Below are 17,973 nucleotides of genomic sequence, written 5' to 3' on the forward strand. Positions count from 1 at the left end.
CCGTGCAGGCGGCCTTATATAGTGTGGGGCGTGTACTAAATCCCCTGAGCCATAATTGGCCAAAGCCTCCTTGGCTTTGGCCAATTATGGCTCTCTGTTAAGGCGGCGCTGTGATTGGCCAAGCATGCGGGTCATAGTGCATGCTTGGCCAATCATCAGCAAGCAATGCACTGCAATGCCGCAGTGAATTATGGGCCGTGACGCGCCACACGAATTTGGCGCGAACGGCCCATATCGTTCGCAATTCGGCGAACGATCGAACAGCCGATGTTCGAGTCGAACATGGGTTCGACTCGAACACGAAGCTCATCCCTACTCTCCAGTTCTGTCAGGTTGGATGGTAAACGTTGGTGGACAGCCATTTTTAGGTCTCTCCAGAGATGCTCAATTGGGTTTAAGTCAGGGCTCTGGCTGGGCCATTCAAGAACAGTCATGGAGTTGTTGTGAAGCCACTGCTTCATTATTTTAACTGTGTGCTTAGGGTCATTGACTTGTTGGAAGGTAAACCTTTGGCCCAGTCTGAGGTCCTGAGCACTCTGGAGAAGGTTTTCGTCCAGGATATCCCTATACTTGGCCGCATTTATCTTACCCTCGATTGCAAACAGTCGTCCTGTCCCTGCAGCTGAAAAACACCCCCACAGCATGATGCTGCCACCACCATGCTTCACTGTTGGGACAGGTGATGAGCAGTGCCTGGTTTTCTTCATCGGCTTTCATGTGTCTTGCATTGAGGAGAGGCTTCCGTCGGGCCACTCTGCCATAAAGCCCCAACTGGTGGAGGGCTGCAGTGATGGTTGACTTTCTACAACTTTCTCCCATCTCCTGACCGCATCTCTGGAGCTCAGTCACAGTGATCTTTGGGTTCTTCTTTAGCTCTCTCACCAAGGCTCTTCTTCCCTGATAGCTCAGTTTGGCAGGACGGCAGCTCTAGGAAGGGTTCTGGTCGTCCCAAACATCTTACATTTAAGGATTATGGAGGCCACTGTGCTCTTAGGAACCTTAAGTACAACAGAAATTTTTTTGTAACCTTGGCCAGATCTGTGCCTTGCCACAATTCTGTCTCTGAGCTCTTCAGGCAGTTCCTTTGACCTCATGATTCTCATTTGCTCTGACATGCACTGTGAGCTGTAAGGTCTTATATAGACAGGTGTGTGGCTTCCCTAATCAAGTCCAATCAGTATAATCAAACACAGCTGGACTCAAATGAAGGTGTAGAACCATCTCAAGGATGATCAGAAGAAATAGACAGCACCTGAGTTAAATATAACTCACAGCACACCCTTTGTCACAGCAAAGGGTCTGAAAACTTAGGACCATGTAATATTTCAGTTTTTCTTTTTTAATAAATCTGCAAAAATGTCAACAATTCTGTGTTTTTCTGTCAATATGGGGTGCTGTGTGTACATTAATGGGGAAAAAAATGAACTTAAATGATTTTAGCAAATGGCTGCAATATAACAAAGAGTGAAAAATTTAAGGGGGGGTCTGAATACTTTCCGTCCCCACTGTATATATATATATATATATATATATATATATATATATATATATATAAATCTATATCTATATAGATATATCTATATCTATATATATACTGAATTATTGTAATAGGGTATTTCATAAATTGTATTAATTACTAGCATAACTATTTTCCCAATCATTATTAGTAATTATAATCAAATCTCTCTCTTTGCTTGTGATCATGCATAAACATATATATATATATGAATTTTCTCCATATCAGGCTTTTCATACATAATCAATTCAGATAATCATATATCTTTTTCATAATAAATTGGTCTTTTTTATCTATCTATCTATCTATCTATCTATCTATCTATCTATCTATCTATCTATCTATCTATCTATCTATCTATCTATCTATCTAGATAGATAGAGATAGATAGATAGATAGATAGATAGATAGATAGATAGATAGATAGATAGATAGATAGATAGATAGATAGATAGATATAGATATAGATATATAGATATATATATAGATCTATATATATATCTATATATCTATAGATATATATATCTATAGATATATAGATATATATATATCTATATATATATATGTAGCACCGGGGTTTGCTACCAAAGTTATCATGTTAAGTAATACACAAGTTTCTCAAGTAAGGGTTTGGCTCCCTGTAGTGACCGCTGAAATTTTATCAGGATCTTTCTCTTATTTAAGAGAAAAACAGTTATGCATTGTGGGAGATGTAGTTTGATGAGGAAGTGACTCATGTTGTTAACTCAGTTTGGGAAATACTGGACCCACAATGCCAAGTCACAGAACAGCCTGCTGGGAGCAGTAATAAAAGGGACGGTGCAGCCATCTTTCGGCCTCTCCGGACACCATTCAACAACCAGCAAGGAGATCTCTGTGTGTGTGACCCAAGGACTGCGGCCTACACGGCACAGAGCAGGATCACCAGCCTCTGAGGGACTTCAGGATACAGTCCCACCAGCTCAGCAAGCAGATCGGTGTGCAGTGCCCAGGACATCTGAAAGTTCCTGCATCTCAGCTATCCGGAGGAGCGGTACAGCACAGCGCCACCTTTTCATCAGACTGAGACATCCAGGAGGAGAGTCCGGATGGAGCCTCACAGCCTCTGTGTCTATTGTGGTGAGAGGGAACCTGCCCATTCAGTAGAGTGCACTATTTGCTGAGTGAGCTATCTACAGACTGCAGGTGAGACTTGTAGTCCCACAGAAGTGATGTTACCCATTCACAGGCCGCATATAGCTGAACTCTAGGGATTATTATTCCCTGTGCTGTAAAGTCAGTATTGTATGCAGCTTTGGGGGCTCCCACATTGTGTTTTTCGCCTCTAAGTCAGCATTGTATTACATTCAGACAAGGAGGAAGTGTCACAAGAGCTCTATTTCTTCAGTTAAACAGTTATCATTTATTCTACAGTTTGCTTTCTTTTTGCTTCCCTGTTGGATTACAAATACTGCAGTTTAAACTACAGGCTAGCCGAAGATACCTGGAGAAAGGGAACTCTCATCTTCTTCTGCAAAGCATCACAGCTCTACTTTATAGTTTGACCATTGAATTACCACCTAGGGAGAGCCCTTGAGTACCAGGTAAAAATGGCATAGTATTATTGAATGTGAGAAATATGATACTGCAATTTGGTGTGTGTATTGAGGCTTCAGTGGGAAGGTGTTTAATATAGGTCTTGGAGAATATTGAACACTTGCTGTATACCTGTCTACATATACTCACTATTATTATACTCACTATGATTATTGAATCCACAGTTTTCATATCCATACTGATTATTATCAACTGTCATTTATAGTTTGTATTTGGATACACTGTTCATTGCGGCAGTTAATATCCACTTTATATATATATATATATATATAAATATATATATATATATATATATATATATATATATATATATATATATATATATATATACACACATATATATATAGCTAGCACGCAGCACGAACAAAAGTCTCTGCCACAGACTTGTTTGGGATGAACCCGTACGATCCTATGCCACAGGATGTATTTTTTTTTTAGTGGTGAATGTCAGTCACAGTGCTTGAACCTTTAAGCCAACCCGGCAACACTATGCTGTATAATCACTTTAGGATACGTCCTCCAACCGAGTCACCAGGCCCCTCTCCACACCAGCACATTGCATGATCCTTCCATGACGGGTCCTCCCCTGGGATCTCCTCGGTTGTCCAGCTTCTTCACTCTGGATAGACAGCTCAGGACCATTCCTCGGCCGCTGTAGTAGGCCCCAGACAAGCTTCTGGGCCCACCCCTGCGCCGCAGCAACGTGGGCCTCCGGAATGGAGGACCGCGGATAGCTCCCTAACGCATACCTGTCGGCCAGGAGGGCCAGCAGGTGGCTGTAAAACGAACCCCAAAATATGGCGTCTGTCCCATAAATAACCTCGCCCAGAATGCAACTCGGAGGACCACCTCCACCGAGTTGTCTCCGGGACAGAAGAGCAGCCATACGCTTAGACACGTTGCCTTTCCAACACTAGCCAGCGGTAACAGCGACACCCACGGCTCAGTATGGAAGCACACGCAACATCAGCCAAGCTGGGGAGCAGAGGCAAATCTAACCTTCCTAACGAACAATTTACTAAATTTACCTATCAGATGGTAGATCGCAAATCTACCAGTGCTATATATATATATATATATATATATATATATATATATATATATATATATATATATATATATATATATATATATATATATATATATATATATATATATATATATATATATATATATATATATACACATATATATATATAGATTCATTTTATATTTTTATATATTTTTTTTATTATTATTATCCTTTTTCTCCTTGTTTACACATACTTATACATACATACACGTTTTGTCCATTATAACAAGTATATATATATTTTTTAGCTACATTGCTGTGTTTTACTTCTATCTGTTCTACATCCATTTCCTGGTTATCCTTGGTATATATGTGTAATTAAGTTTGTTTACCATTCTCGGACATCGTCACATGCTATCGACCTCAGTCAATATATGATGGACACCCTAAACTACGCTTTTAAATGCGTCATCCGACACGTCCACACATCATTTCCGGGTTCACGGACCTCATCATGTTTGCGTTCCACGCTGGTACACTCTTCCAGTTCTGGGTCCTGGCCATCTCCGTTAACGGAAGCCGTTCAAGCTGCTCATCCAGGCTGCTGCACTGCTCTAACCTTGGCAATCTACCAGGACGCCACTGGGACGTCCCTACCGATGATACCCCGCACCTTACAGTGACCATGGACCATACCACCACTATTATCCTATTCATCTGATTCTCAGTAACAATATGTGAGTAGCCATTTGGCTGTGTTTTGTTTCTTAAATAAATTGTTCACCACATGCTGCACTTAGTTTGGCACACCTTGTCTTTCCTTTATCCTTTTACAGAGTTTGCTTCAACTCCCAAGAGAGCTGCAGCTGGTGCAAAAGAACTGATACCTTTCATCTATTGCTGGGGCTATTAGTACTCATTATTCTTTTAGCAGTATTATTATTACCCATTTTTTATTATCCTATCCAGATTGCTGCTATCATTGATACATTAGATTTCTGCTATTTTTATATTGTTTGGTTGGTTCTTGCACCATCTTTTCTTTTTCTGTATATTGTAGAAATTGCCTGAGCACAAACAAGGCAGATACATCACTGATACTGCATATTTTGTAGACAATACAGTTTTTCAGCCCTGGTTCACACTGCACACCGCAGGATTTTGGTATCCAATAGGATTCCCATCCTCCCCAAGATAGCTGCCTGGAGCCAATAGCAGACAATTATTCCTCAATGGGCACCTGGCAGTCTGAAGAAGAAATGAAAGAAAATATATAATACCACCTTCAGGTTGGAGGAAATACTACAGCCTACATCTGCCTTCAAATGGGACCTTTTTGATTGCAGCATGGCTGTCAAATTACAGCAGGGGTAGGAAAATTGTAGAATATTTTAATTTCAAACCTGCATAGAGTCTGCATGTTCTCCCTGTAGTTGTGTGGGTTTGCTTCAGGCCTCCTGGTTTCCTCCCTCACTCCAAGACATGCTAGTAGGCTAATTAACCCGTCTAAATTGGTCCTAGTATGTGTGTACCAATTGGCTATGCACATGCACATGTGTTATCGAATTCTACATGCCAGACCCAAGTCAAGTAATTGGAACGGTTGAGGACAGACCTGGAAACCTACTAAGCTAGCCCATAGAATCGCAGAGAGGGGGATACAAATGAACATTTGTATATACATTCATACATGTTTTCATACTTGTTTTATTTTCCAGGATATAATAAAGGCACTGAGGTGAAAGGTGCAGTTCTTCTTTAAAACTTGAAACTTTGTATGTTTTCACCAAGTATATCTAATTCTGTTTGTGAAAATCTAAACTTCGGAGAGGTCATGATTTATTATTTTGCTTTACAATTTCTTAAGCATAATTATAATTCCCTACTTAAGCAACAATAAGTTAACAAGGAGTTACATAGCTTTGGGGATCAACATGTCAGCTTCTTATTTTTAACACAGATCGCTGGTGGAAATAAATTGCTGTTTAAAAATACATAGCAAAAAAGGCATTTCCTTAATTTGTCTAGAATTTGCATAGAATACAAATGGCTTCAGGCAAAGCAATTTAAAAAGCAGCCTTCAATAAAACACATACATAAATGAAATATAATATTACTTTTCTGCAACTTTATTTTTTTTAAAAAAGGTAAAACTATACAATGTTTGTTTATGCTACACTGGTTTTTTGAAAGTTTCATTATCAAAATTGGTCCACCCAAATGTACCAGAGTGCATATTTAGGTTAAAAAAGAGGAGCCTAGTTCCTACCCCACCCCACCCCAAAACTTGCCTAAATCTTCTGTAATAGGATCTTAGAACCAGAGACTGAAAGGTGCATTCTCAAACCACCCTACCCCTAAACTTACCTAAATCTGCTGCAATGTGATCTTAGGACCAGTGACTGAAAGCTGCATTCTCTGTTGCTCAGTTTTGTGCCTGCCCTTTTTTTTTGTTGTTGTATTGTGAAATCATGCTTGGAGGCTTTTGGACCCTACAAGAACCCTGTGAGGACTTCCATAACAAACCTGTCATGAACTCTGCCAGCATCCAACTGACAGCATCCACATCACCAGGTAGTGACACTGACAGTGAAAATTGTACACTTTTACAATAATAAAAACCTGGACCTAAGGCCCAGCTTGTCATGTGACCAGAATTTTAGGTAAGTAATCTGTTTTTTTTTCCCTCCCAGGAGATCAGCTTTAAAAGGACTGGTAAAAGAGTTAATTTTGCAAAAGAAGACAGAAGAGGAAAATATTCAAGCTCTTGTTCATGCAAGATAATTTTTTCAAATTTTCTTTTTTTGATATAGTGACTTAATTATAAAAAAGGCTATATTTATTCTATGTGAGTGAGCATTACAGTGTTAGAAGGTTATGTATTGGGCAGATGTTGACCTGAAATAGTCCAGGCTCCAATACAGGTTTTGAGCAAAGTTACCTGACAATTGTACCACCTACAGTGGGCCTACACTCAAAAAGACACTTAGCCACTCCCTCACAATTAGCAGCAGCATGGCCAGCTTGCCATGCACATCCCGTCAGTTGGCCATTGGGCTGCCTAGCTGAGGCACAGGCACTGCCCCCCCATAAATGCATCTGGCCCCCTAATCTACATTCGGGGTGCCGGATGCATGGATTCCAATGGTGGGGTGTTTTTTTTTTAAACACGTGAGTAGAGCCAGGGCCTCTAATAGGCTTCAAAAAAGGGTGGGCACAGCACCGAGCCCACCCAGTTGTGTGACAATAGCAAATGAATATTCACTATTCTCACACTGATCCTCCTCCTGGCCAATCATGAAGCTGGTCGTGAGACCCATCACCCGATTGGCTAAAAGGACAGGTGATCCTATTGGAAGTCTAGGAGGAGGAGGGAGGAGACGCACGGCAGAAGCTGCCGTAATGCAGAGGAGCAGGAGATGCCCGTCCATTGCAGCGCTGCCCGCCCGGAATCTAGATAGGGTAAGTGCTGGATGACCGACTGCAAGACCCCCGTGGGGGGGTCCCACCAGCTAACTGGGGGGTGTGCTTGTTACATAGTTACATAGTAGGTGAGGTTGAAAAAAGACACAAGTCCATCAAGTCCAACCTATGTGTGTGATTATGTGTCAGTATTACATTACATATCCCTGTATGTTGCGGTCATTCAGGTGATTATCTAATAGTTTCTTGAAGCTATCAATGCTCCCCGCTGAGACCACCGCCTGTGGAAGGGAATTCCACATCCTTGCCGCTCTTACAGTAAAGAACCCTCTACGTAGTTTAAGGTTAAACCTCTTTTCTTCTAATTATAATGAGTGACCACGAGTCTTATTAAACTCTCTTCTGCAAAAAAGTTTTATCCCTATTGTGGGGTCACCAGTACAGTATTTGTAAATTGAAATCATATCCCCTCTCAAGCGTCTCTTCTCCAGAGAGAATAAGTTCAGCGCTCGCAACCTTTGCTCATAACTAAGATCCTCCAGACCCTTTATTAGCTTGGTTGCCCTTCTTTGTACTCGCTCCATTTCCAGGACATCCCTCCTGAGGACTGGTGCCCAGAACTGGACAGCATACTCCAGGTGCGGCCGGACCAGAGTCTTGTAGAGCGGGAGAATTATTGTTTGCCGCCCCCTCAAAAAAAGTCACCAGCCACCACTGTGGAAGACCCAGTAAGCAGCCCAATGGCCAACTATGGCCAACTGAGGAAGCACTCACCGAAGGCTGACATAACTGTTTGCAGCAATAGTTGGCAGCCTGCAACAGAGAAATATCCAGTGCAGTATCCTGCTATGAAATATTGCAACAGATTCACAAATAAACAAGTTACTTAAGAAAACTGTGTACCGCCTCAATATATTTGAGAGTGATCTGTCTGCACAGGACAGACACACCTCTAGGTGAGTCAGGGCCAGAGTTCAATCAATAGAGAGCATAAGCTTTGGTGATTGCAGACCTGTAGCTCTCACTCAGCAAGGGGTGTGTTGGACATCTGCAGAGATACTACAGGTTCCATACAGAGAGCAAGAGTCTCACTCGGTAGCTGTTGGCAGAGGGCAGACTTTTCTACTCAAGCTGTGGTTGCTTTATTAAAAAAAATGAAATGTAAGACATCAAGCACATTTTGATTTGATGCACCTGGACTATATTGGGCTTATATAAAATAAAAGTTTATTGAGTTTAAGTGAACTGATGCTCTTGAAAGCAAATAAAACTTGCCAGCATTTCCTTAATTGTCTTCTTATTTCTGGCCTATAGTCTAAAATGTATCTTTTTTCTCCATGTATACCTTACTAGTTCCACATTACAGAATGGGTTCTAACAACACCAAAAAAAGGAAAAAAGGAAAAATACTGAAAAAAATGAATGATACAGTAAATCCAATAACCAAGCCAAAGTAATGCCAAAATATGCTCATTAGTCCATACAGAGTCCCATCAATCCAATAAAAATCTGTGCTGTAAAGTGCAATACACAAAAATATCTCAATCTTCAATGTTCAACTCGAGTTGTGTATTCATCCTTTTGTGCAACAAACTGCATGCAATTTGTGTTCCCTCCACTGGATGGACTTTCACTTGAGGCTTATGACCTTACACCTAAGTAGGGTCATAATAGGCTTGTGTCCCACCTTTGGGGACTAAAATAGATATGTTCCCGTTCCTAGGGTTACTGTATGACTGGCCATCTTCACTTTATGCTATTAATTCCGATTGTGACAACATTCAGCCATATGTATGTAAAAGAGAAACCACTGCACATAGTGCTTTACTGCTTAAAACTATACATTTATTCTTAAGAATAGGTAATACAATCAGATGATATAGGTGCTTGCAGCACACCAAACTATAGGCCACATATGAAACATCCAACATCCAGTACTGTATCCCTCTTGAGTTAGTATTTATCGCTGTGCCTTAATGTCCTTACGTTGTGACATCATATGGCCCTTCCCCTACACGTTACTCCACAGGTTCACATGGCTTCACCAGGGGGAATAAATGTATAGTTTTAAGCAGTAAAGCACAATGTGCAATGGTTTCTCTTTTACATACATATGGCTGAATGGAGTCACAATTTGAAGTCATAGGATGAAGTGAAGTTGACCAGTTATACTGTAACCCTAGGAACAAGAAAAGATCTATTTTAGTCCCCAAAGGTGGGACACACGCGCATTGAGAACCTATGTAGATGTAAGGTCAAAAGTCTCAGGTGAGAGTCCATCTGGTGGAGGGAGCGCAAAATTGCATGCAGTTTTTTTGCACAAAGTGGCGAATAAGCACAGCGAGTTGAACACTGAAGATTGAGATATTTTTGTGTATTGCACTTTACAGCACAGATTTTTATTGTATTGATGGGATTCTGTTTGGACTAATGAGCATTACTTTGGTTTGGTTTATTTGATTTATCATTTACAATTTTTTGATCCTTTTTTCCTTTTTCTTTGGTGTTGTTAGAAAATTGTTACAACACATTGTAAGGTATAGATGTTGACATTAGCACATATATGAGAGTATGGTGAGTGTGAGTGATACATCAAAAATAGCAATATTTTTTTTGGTTCATAATACATAGTAGCTCGCAGGATTGCATTTATATATTTATTCTTTTCTCCATAGTTGTTGGCATTCACTTGGTGCCCAGTGTGCCATATATTATAGCTGCTCAGAGAAATGCCTTTCCTGCTTCAGAGGACAGCTGCTATGCATCAAACACAACTCATTATAATTTCTCATACTGATCTCTCACAAAAGTGTGAAAAAAAAACTATATAGGCCTGGAGTGTCTTTTATTACATTGAAATGTTTTTTTATGTAGCAAGATGAAGAGTTGGGTTGGAAAATGCCAACAGGGTCAGGACCCAGTCACAAACAGTTTCTTGGTATGTCAAAAATGTCTGAAGTTGACCTAGCATTGGATATATTTTTCAATGTTAAATGCATGCTGTAACACTTCCAGGGTAACACTTTCAGGTATATTTTACCCCTGACAGAGATCACAGAGCTCTCCCTAACAGTGCTTTCATCTGCTTTTCTCATCAAAAGAACGCCACCATCTTTTGATCTTAGGTCAACAGCTACGTCCTGACAGGACGAAGATGCTGGTACAAGAATGACATAATCATATAAATCCTGATGCCTGCACAGTTCTTGGTTGTGTTCACAGAGGTCTGACACAGATTAGCCCCTGTTGAAACCTCTCACCTTGCGGCTTGCTACTAAGTTACATTGCTGGAGTCCAATCACAGGGGGAAGAGGAAACTGAAGAAATTCATCTACCTGTCTGAAGCAGACTAATGATTTAATCTCGGCATAGACTGATAAAAGATATTGCTGTCCTGATTTTTGGATTTTTGAAAAGTTATACTGTTGCTGTATATTGTGAAAGGGCATGGATTTAATCATGTGGACCAGTAAAAGTAACTAAAAATGCCAACTTTAATGCTTTCGCTGCTAAAGCTTTTTTTTTTCCGCACTCATGCTAAAACGTATATATTTTTAAAAGCACTTAAAGCCCCAAAATGTTATACATTTTCAGAACACAGATGCCCAATTAAATAAGTTGATAATAGTTGCTGTTTTTCAATTTTATTTTACCTTAACTTTATTGATAGCACAAGGAGACTGACAGGTACTCTTTATTGGGGCATAAGGGGTCAGCAGTCTGCCCATGTCATCTCTGCACTCTATCAACCAGACTGATTATAGTTTGCACTCAAAAGGATGATTCTCCAGCCACACCAACTGAGAATTGACAGCAACCCCGAAGTTTGGAGATAGTTACATAGTTAGGCAGGTTGAAAAAAGACAACATATAGTCCAACCAACAGAAATAATAAATAAATAGAAAACCTCTATATACAGGACCCTATACCCACAATTATTCCAGAGGAAGGCAAAAAAAACTAGCTGCTTTGATGGCACTGTAAGGCAGTAATGCTGGCCAGTGTGTCTAACCACTAGCCACACCAATCCCAGTGTCACCAGACCAATGCAGCCAGTCAACAGTGTCCATAATCACTGTCACACCAGTACAGTGCAGCCAGAAAATGTGTTCCTCATTGTGACCATACCAAACCCGTGTAGCAGGAAACCGTGTTCCTGATCACCACCACACCAGACCAGAGCAGCCAGCGACAGTGTTCTTTATCACCACCACACTTGACTAATGTAGCCAGAAATGGTGTTCCTGATCATGGCCATATAAGACCAGTAAGCTATAAACCGTGTTTCTGTTTGCTGCCACATCAGTGTCAATGTCACTAGACCAGTACAGCCAGCAAGAGTGTTCCTGATCACTGACACACAAGTCCCAATGTTAACAAATCAGATTTAGAGATACTTATTTCAGATGATTCCAAAAGAGTAACCAGTATGGCCATACAGTCGGAAAAACAAAGCTAATTCTATGGAGTGTCACTAAGGGGTCCCAGCCTGAGGAAGGGGGTCCTCATTCCCCTATATAGATCTTTAGCTACCCCTAAAGAGATCAACAACAGGATGAAGAAGGTTCTGATAATTATCCCTAGAGGGATAACTAGCAGGCAGGGCCACTAACAAGGGAGAACAACTAGCCCTCCTGTATGGGGCTGGTACCCATTAGTTCAACAAGGGGGCCCAGGCAGAGAGGAGACTTCTTTTTTTTTTTTTTTACTGGGTGTAGGCAGCATTAATTTGATTGCCCATAGCTCCTAGCTTTGCTAGCAAGTAAATTAAATTATCCTGGGCCCCATCCATTCAGCAGAGGGGCTCTTGTGACCTCTGCACTATGCGTTCTGCATTCTGTATTCCTAACCCCTGCACTCTGTGTTGTGTACCCCTACTACTAACCACTACTTTCTGTGTTTAATACTACGCATTAGTTGTACATGTTACTGACCTCTGTGCTTACATACTATTGACCTCTGCACTCTACAATACATACAGACGAGACAAGGGGCTTCCATCATAACAAATGTAGAGTGTGGTGGTCTCATCCCTAATAGAATGAACCATAGAAAAAGAAATCCCCTTTATTTGCGACTTTAACAGGCCACCAACTCTTAGGATAAAAAAAGAAAATATGTATAGGGTGACAAAAAGTAGATGTACTCTCACAGGGGTAATGTACCCCGATACCCGCGTCGAGTATCGGGGTACATTACCCCTGTGAGAGTACATCTACTTTTTGTCACCCTATACATATTTTCTGTTTTGATTCTGTATTTATTGAGTATGGAATGATTTTTTATCTTGTATGGTATAGAGGCTTTCACGTCTTTTGTAAGCATATCAATAAATATATTTAAAATATAATTTTTTTATCCTAAGAGTTGGTGGCCTGTTAAAGTCCCAAATAAAGGGGGATTTCTTTTTCTATGGTTCTGCAATACATACAGTTACCACATCCACTATTTGCCACAGCCTGCTGACCTCGACACCTCATTTTCTCCTCTGGTTAACTAAGGGGTAGTGGGGGATCCCTGCTAGATAGGCTGTACGGGGTCCTACGATTTCTAATGGAGGCCTTGCCACCAGGAGGGTTCTGATTCCTCCTATATAGATCTTTAGTTATCAGTATCACTAGAGGGGTCACCAGCAGGAAGAAGGAGGTTCTGATTTACCCATGTAGATCTTTAGTTAGACTTTGTATGGAATACTCTGGAGACCTCACTTGCAAAAAGATATTGATAAGATAGAACAAGTTAAGAGATGGGCAACAAAAATGGTGAAAGGTCTGAGGAACAAAACATATCAGGAGAGACTTCAGGAACTAAATGTGTACAGTCTTGAGAAAAGAAAAGAAGAGGAAGACATGATGGAAACTTTTAAAAACATAAAAGGTGTAAATAAGGTTCAGGAGGGCAGCATTTTCAATATGAAGTTAAGATCAAGAACACAAGAAAATGGCCTCAAACTAGCAGGAGGACAAATTAAAATGAATCCTAGAAAGTATTATTTTACTGAAAGAGTAGTTGATCCGAAAAATAGACTTCCAGCAGAGGTAGTGAGTCAGTCAACAGTAAGTGGGTTGAAACATACACTATATTACCAAAAGTATTGGGACACCTGCCTTACACACACACATGAATTTTAATGGCATCCCAGTCTTAGTCCATAGAGTTCAATAATGAGTTGGCCCACCCTTTGCAGCTATAACAGCTTCAACTCTTCTGGGAAGTCCGTACACAAGCTTTAAGAGTGTTTCTATGGGAATGCTTGTCCATTCTTACAGAAGCACATTTTTGAGGTTAGGAATTAATGCGGACGAGAAACCCTGGCTCGCAGTCTCTGCTCTAATTCATCCCAAGGGTTTTCGGGTTCAGATTACAACTCTGTGCAGGCCAGTCAAGTTCCTCCACCCCAAACTCGCTCAATCATGTCTTTATGGACCTTGCTTTGTGTGTTGGTCTAAATCATTTGGTGGATGGGGGATTATGGTGTGGGGTTGTTTTTCAGGGGTTGGGTTTGGCCCCTTAGTTCCAGTGAAGGGAACTCTTAAGGCGTCAGCATGCCAAGACATTTTGCACAATTTCATGCTTCCAACTTTGTGGGAACAGGTTGGGGGTGTCCCCTTCCTGTCCCAACATGACTGCGCACCAGTGCACAAACAAGGTCCATAAAGACATGGGTGAGCGAGTTTGGGGTGGAAGAACTTGAATGGCCTGAACATAGTCCTGACCTCAACTCGATAGAACACCTTTGGGATGAATTAGAGCAGAGACTGTGAGCCAGGCCTTGTGGTCCACTTCAGTGCCTGACCTCACAAATGCGCTTCTGGAAGAACGGTCATAGACACACTCCTAAATCTTGTGGACAGCTTTTCCAGAAGAGTTGAAGCTGTTATAGCTACAAAAGCGTGTGCCAACTCAATATTGAACCCTACAGACTAAAACTGAGATGCCATTAAGGATCATGTCTGTGTAAAGGCAGGCGTCCCAATACTTTCGGTAACATAGTGTATTTGGGACAAATATAAATCTATACTCAGACAAAAATATATATCTTATAAACAAAATGGATCAGACTCGATGGACCGCTTGGTCTTTTATCTACCGTCACTCTTCTATGTTTCTAAGTCATAAAGTTCAGATATGGTCATAAGAGCAAAAAACACTTTGGCAGAGTTCTTTGAGTGATATGTTGATATGTGGTCAAGAACCATTGACACTGTTACACACTGCTGCTGTGGGACTCGTCATCACTTTGCGTTAGGTTTTATTCCCAGTTCTGTCTGACAATCTTCCCTTTTTTATGACAGCGAAACTCAGTCTGGAGCTCTGACTCATTTTACAAATTGAACGTTTTTCTATTTCTTGTTGAAAGGTATACGCTGCCTCAGAGATAAATTGACATTTTCTGACACCAAGATAAAAGGTTCAACAGAACTCCCCGGCTGACACAATGTGACATCTGAATACAATGTTTATTTAACTAGTTTAAGACATCCTTGCAGCCTATCATTGCAAGCTCAATATTTAGTTACATTTAGTCGTACATGAAGCTAGTTACATAATAACTACAGTGGCGGAAATGATCATGTTTAACCTTCCAGCAAGAGGCCAGGAGTAAATATATTGCTGTACAATACACAAGGCAATACAAACAACTGCAATATTGTGTAACTGCAACTTTTTAAAATTTAACCATCAGAACATTCTGAATTGTAAGGGGAGCCAGTCATATACCAGAACTGCTGTAAACATTTCATAGGACTGAGTAGTCAGATTTTTACATAAGCCTAGTCAAGACTAATTATCTTAAAATTGGTTGTAATCTTCAGACATGAAATATGAGCAAAGCATATCGCTCTATAGCAAGGTTATGCAATTAGCGGACCTCCAGCTGTTGCAGAACTACAAGTCCCATGAGGCATAGCAAGACTCTGACAGCCCCAAGCATGAAACCCAGAGGCAGAAGCATGATGGGACTTGTAGTTTTCAACAGCTGGAGGTCCGCTAATTGGATATCCTTGCTCTATAGTGTATACTTGTTAAATTTCACAGCACTAAGTGTAATTTCTGCCTGCTGCTTCCTTCTTCTGCTATCAGCATGAATCACTTCTGACCAGTTTTCCTGATACCAAGAGAAAAAAAGATGACAGTGGAGGGAGCTCCAGCACACAGCCTATGATTGACAGCCTAAGCTCTGTTCCTGTATGCTGTGTGAAGGGGTGTGTCCCTTATCTCCAATCAGCTCTCAGAGCCCTCCCCACTGAGCTCTGCAGAGTGTAACTTCATCTCTCCGTCCCCTGTTTTCTGAAAGCTCAGACAAGCTTTATAAATTCTGGACTTTGAACAGCTGTAGAGAAGAAAATATTGCAGATAAACAGGTACAACTTATGTAGGAGGACTTGTTTCATCTCTGTGTATCACTAGAGGCCAGTCAGTTCACTGGGTATATGTAAGGGTTTGCAATCACTTTAAAAATTAGCACTTTATGACCTGAAGAAGGGGCCACACCCCAAAACATGTAGTCTGTTGCTGTTGGCTTGTGTTCCTGTCTTACGCTCCTTTGGCTTCAGTTTGCCTCAGATTACCCACCATTCCCAGCACTGCCCACAGTTTGAGGCCCAGCACCTACCACTTAACATAACTTCTGGGTGATGGGCGATTTCCCTGTGTAGCGACCATCATTCCCAGGGCGCCCCAGCCACTATCATCCACGCTGGTGTCCCTGGCTGGCTCCTCCACTGCTGCAGGAACCCCACCTCGGTTCTCTTCATCCATTTAGCCTGACTAAGATGAACGTCTCCCCTGGAGCCATGCTGTATGCATTCTATTTGACAGCTAAGCCTCTCCCCAGCCAGCTATCATCCCAGCACCATCTGGCCACTCATGTGGCATCCACTTTCAGGTAATACACTTGGGTCAGCCATGCTGCTCACTGGATGTTCCTTGTCCACTGTATCCCTTGCACTGTTTAAATAAATAGACATCTTTTTATTAATTCAAGATTGGTTTTATGGCTCTGCTATGGTACAGCACTCTTTCCCAATTGTGTTCCTCTTTTTATCTCATCGGTCTATGAGTTTGGAATAGCAGCGACCTATGCAGAGTGCAGACTGCATTTTACCCATCTAGGTGGTGGTATATGCACCTGGACACTTGTGGTTTTAATCATTTTAGTAAATATAAACTGCTAAATACCTTTTCTCATCAGCAGTATATAGCAGTCTTGTGACTTCTATCAATGTCTGGTTAAAGCTTGTAGGAGTTTTCATACTACACTGGCTGTCCTATCGGGATGTAGGACCCCTGACCCTCTGCTGATTGGCCCTGTGCTGATCACATGTACCCTCTCAAGAAAAATAAAAAACTCATACAGGATCAAACAGCCTTTTTACACAATGCACAGGATTACCACCTTAGGTTCAACAGTGAGAATAACAAGCATGCTTTACTGCATATACAGACTGATTTTATTGTTTTTTGCTCCTCAGATCAGTTCCCAGGAATGAGGAAAGTCTTGTGTGAGTCACATGCTTGTTCATACTCAAAAGCACTGCGTGTTTCCTTTGCGTCCCAATACCGGATGGAATTGTGGGGGAAGATAGGAGAAGCAGGTATATACTGGGGAGGGCTGATAAGTTAAAGAAAGCCTATTGCTTTGCAGAAAAAGGGGCATTTAAATGTGTTTCTTAGTTTTCTATGTAACAGATTTAATAGAGGCATATATTTGTCAACATTTTTTATCAGAAAAAAAAATTGTCTTGGCCACTGCCATACAAACATAGGCACCAAGTAATATAAAGAGTTAGTTCTATTACCTGTTTCTTAGTTTTCTAGATAACAGATTTGGTTATCTATGAGTGGTTCAGACCTATGCCTTTGTCCCGTGCAGATGTGTTATTGTTGTACAATGTATTTGAAACTGTCAGTGTAGAAATTTCCTCCACTTTGTCCCTGTCTTTTAACCAGTTCATGACCGAGCCTCTTTCTGAGATTTGTTGTTTACAAGTTAAAAATATTTTTTTTTGCTAGAAAATTACTTAGAACCCCCAAACATTATACATTTTTTTTCTAACACCCTAGAGAATAAAATGGCGGTTGTTGCAACACTTTCTGTCACACCGTATTTGCGCAGCACTCTTACAAGTGCACTTTTTTTGGAAAAAATACACTTTTTTGAATTAAAAAATAAGACAACAGCAAAGTTAGCCCATTTTTTTTTATATTGTAAAAGTTAATGTTATGCTGAGTAAATTGATACCCAACATGTCACGCTTCAAAATTGCACCTGCTCGTGGAATGGCGACAAACTTTTACCCTTAAAAATCTCCATAGGCGACGTTTAAAAAATTCTACAGGTTGCATGTTTTAACTTACAGAGGAGGTCTAGGGCTAGAATTATTGCTCTCGCTATACTGATCGCAGTGATACCTCAAATGT

This window comes from Aquarana catesbeiana, linkage group LG04 (assembly GCF_042186555.1).
Source record: "Aquarana catesbeiana isolate 2022-GZ linkage group LG04, ASM4218655v1, whole genome shotgun sequence".
Classification (NCBI taxonomy): domain Eukaryota; kingdom Metazoa; phylum Chordata; class Amphibia; order Anura; family Ranidae; genus Aquarana; species Aquarana catesbeiana.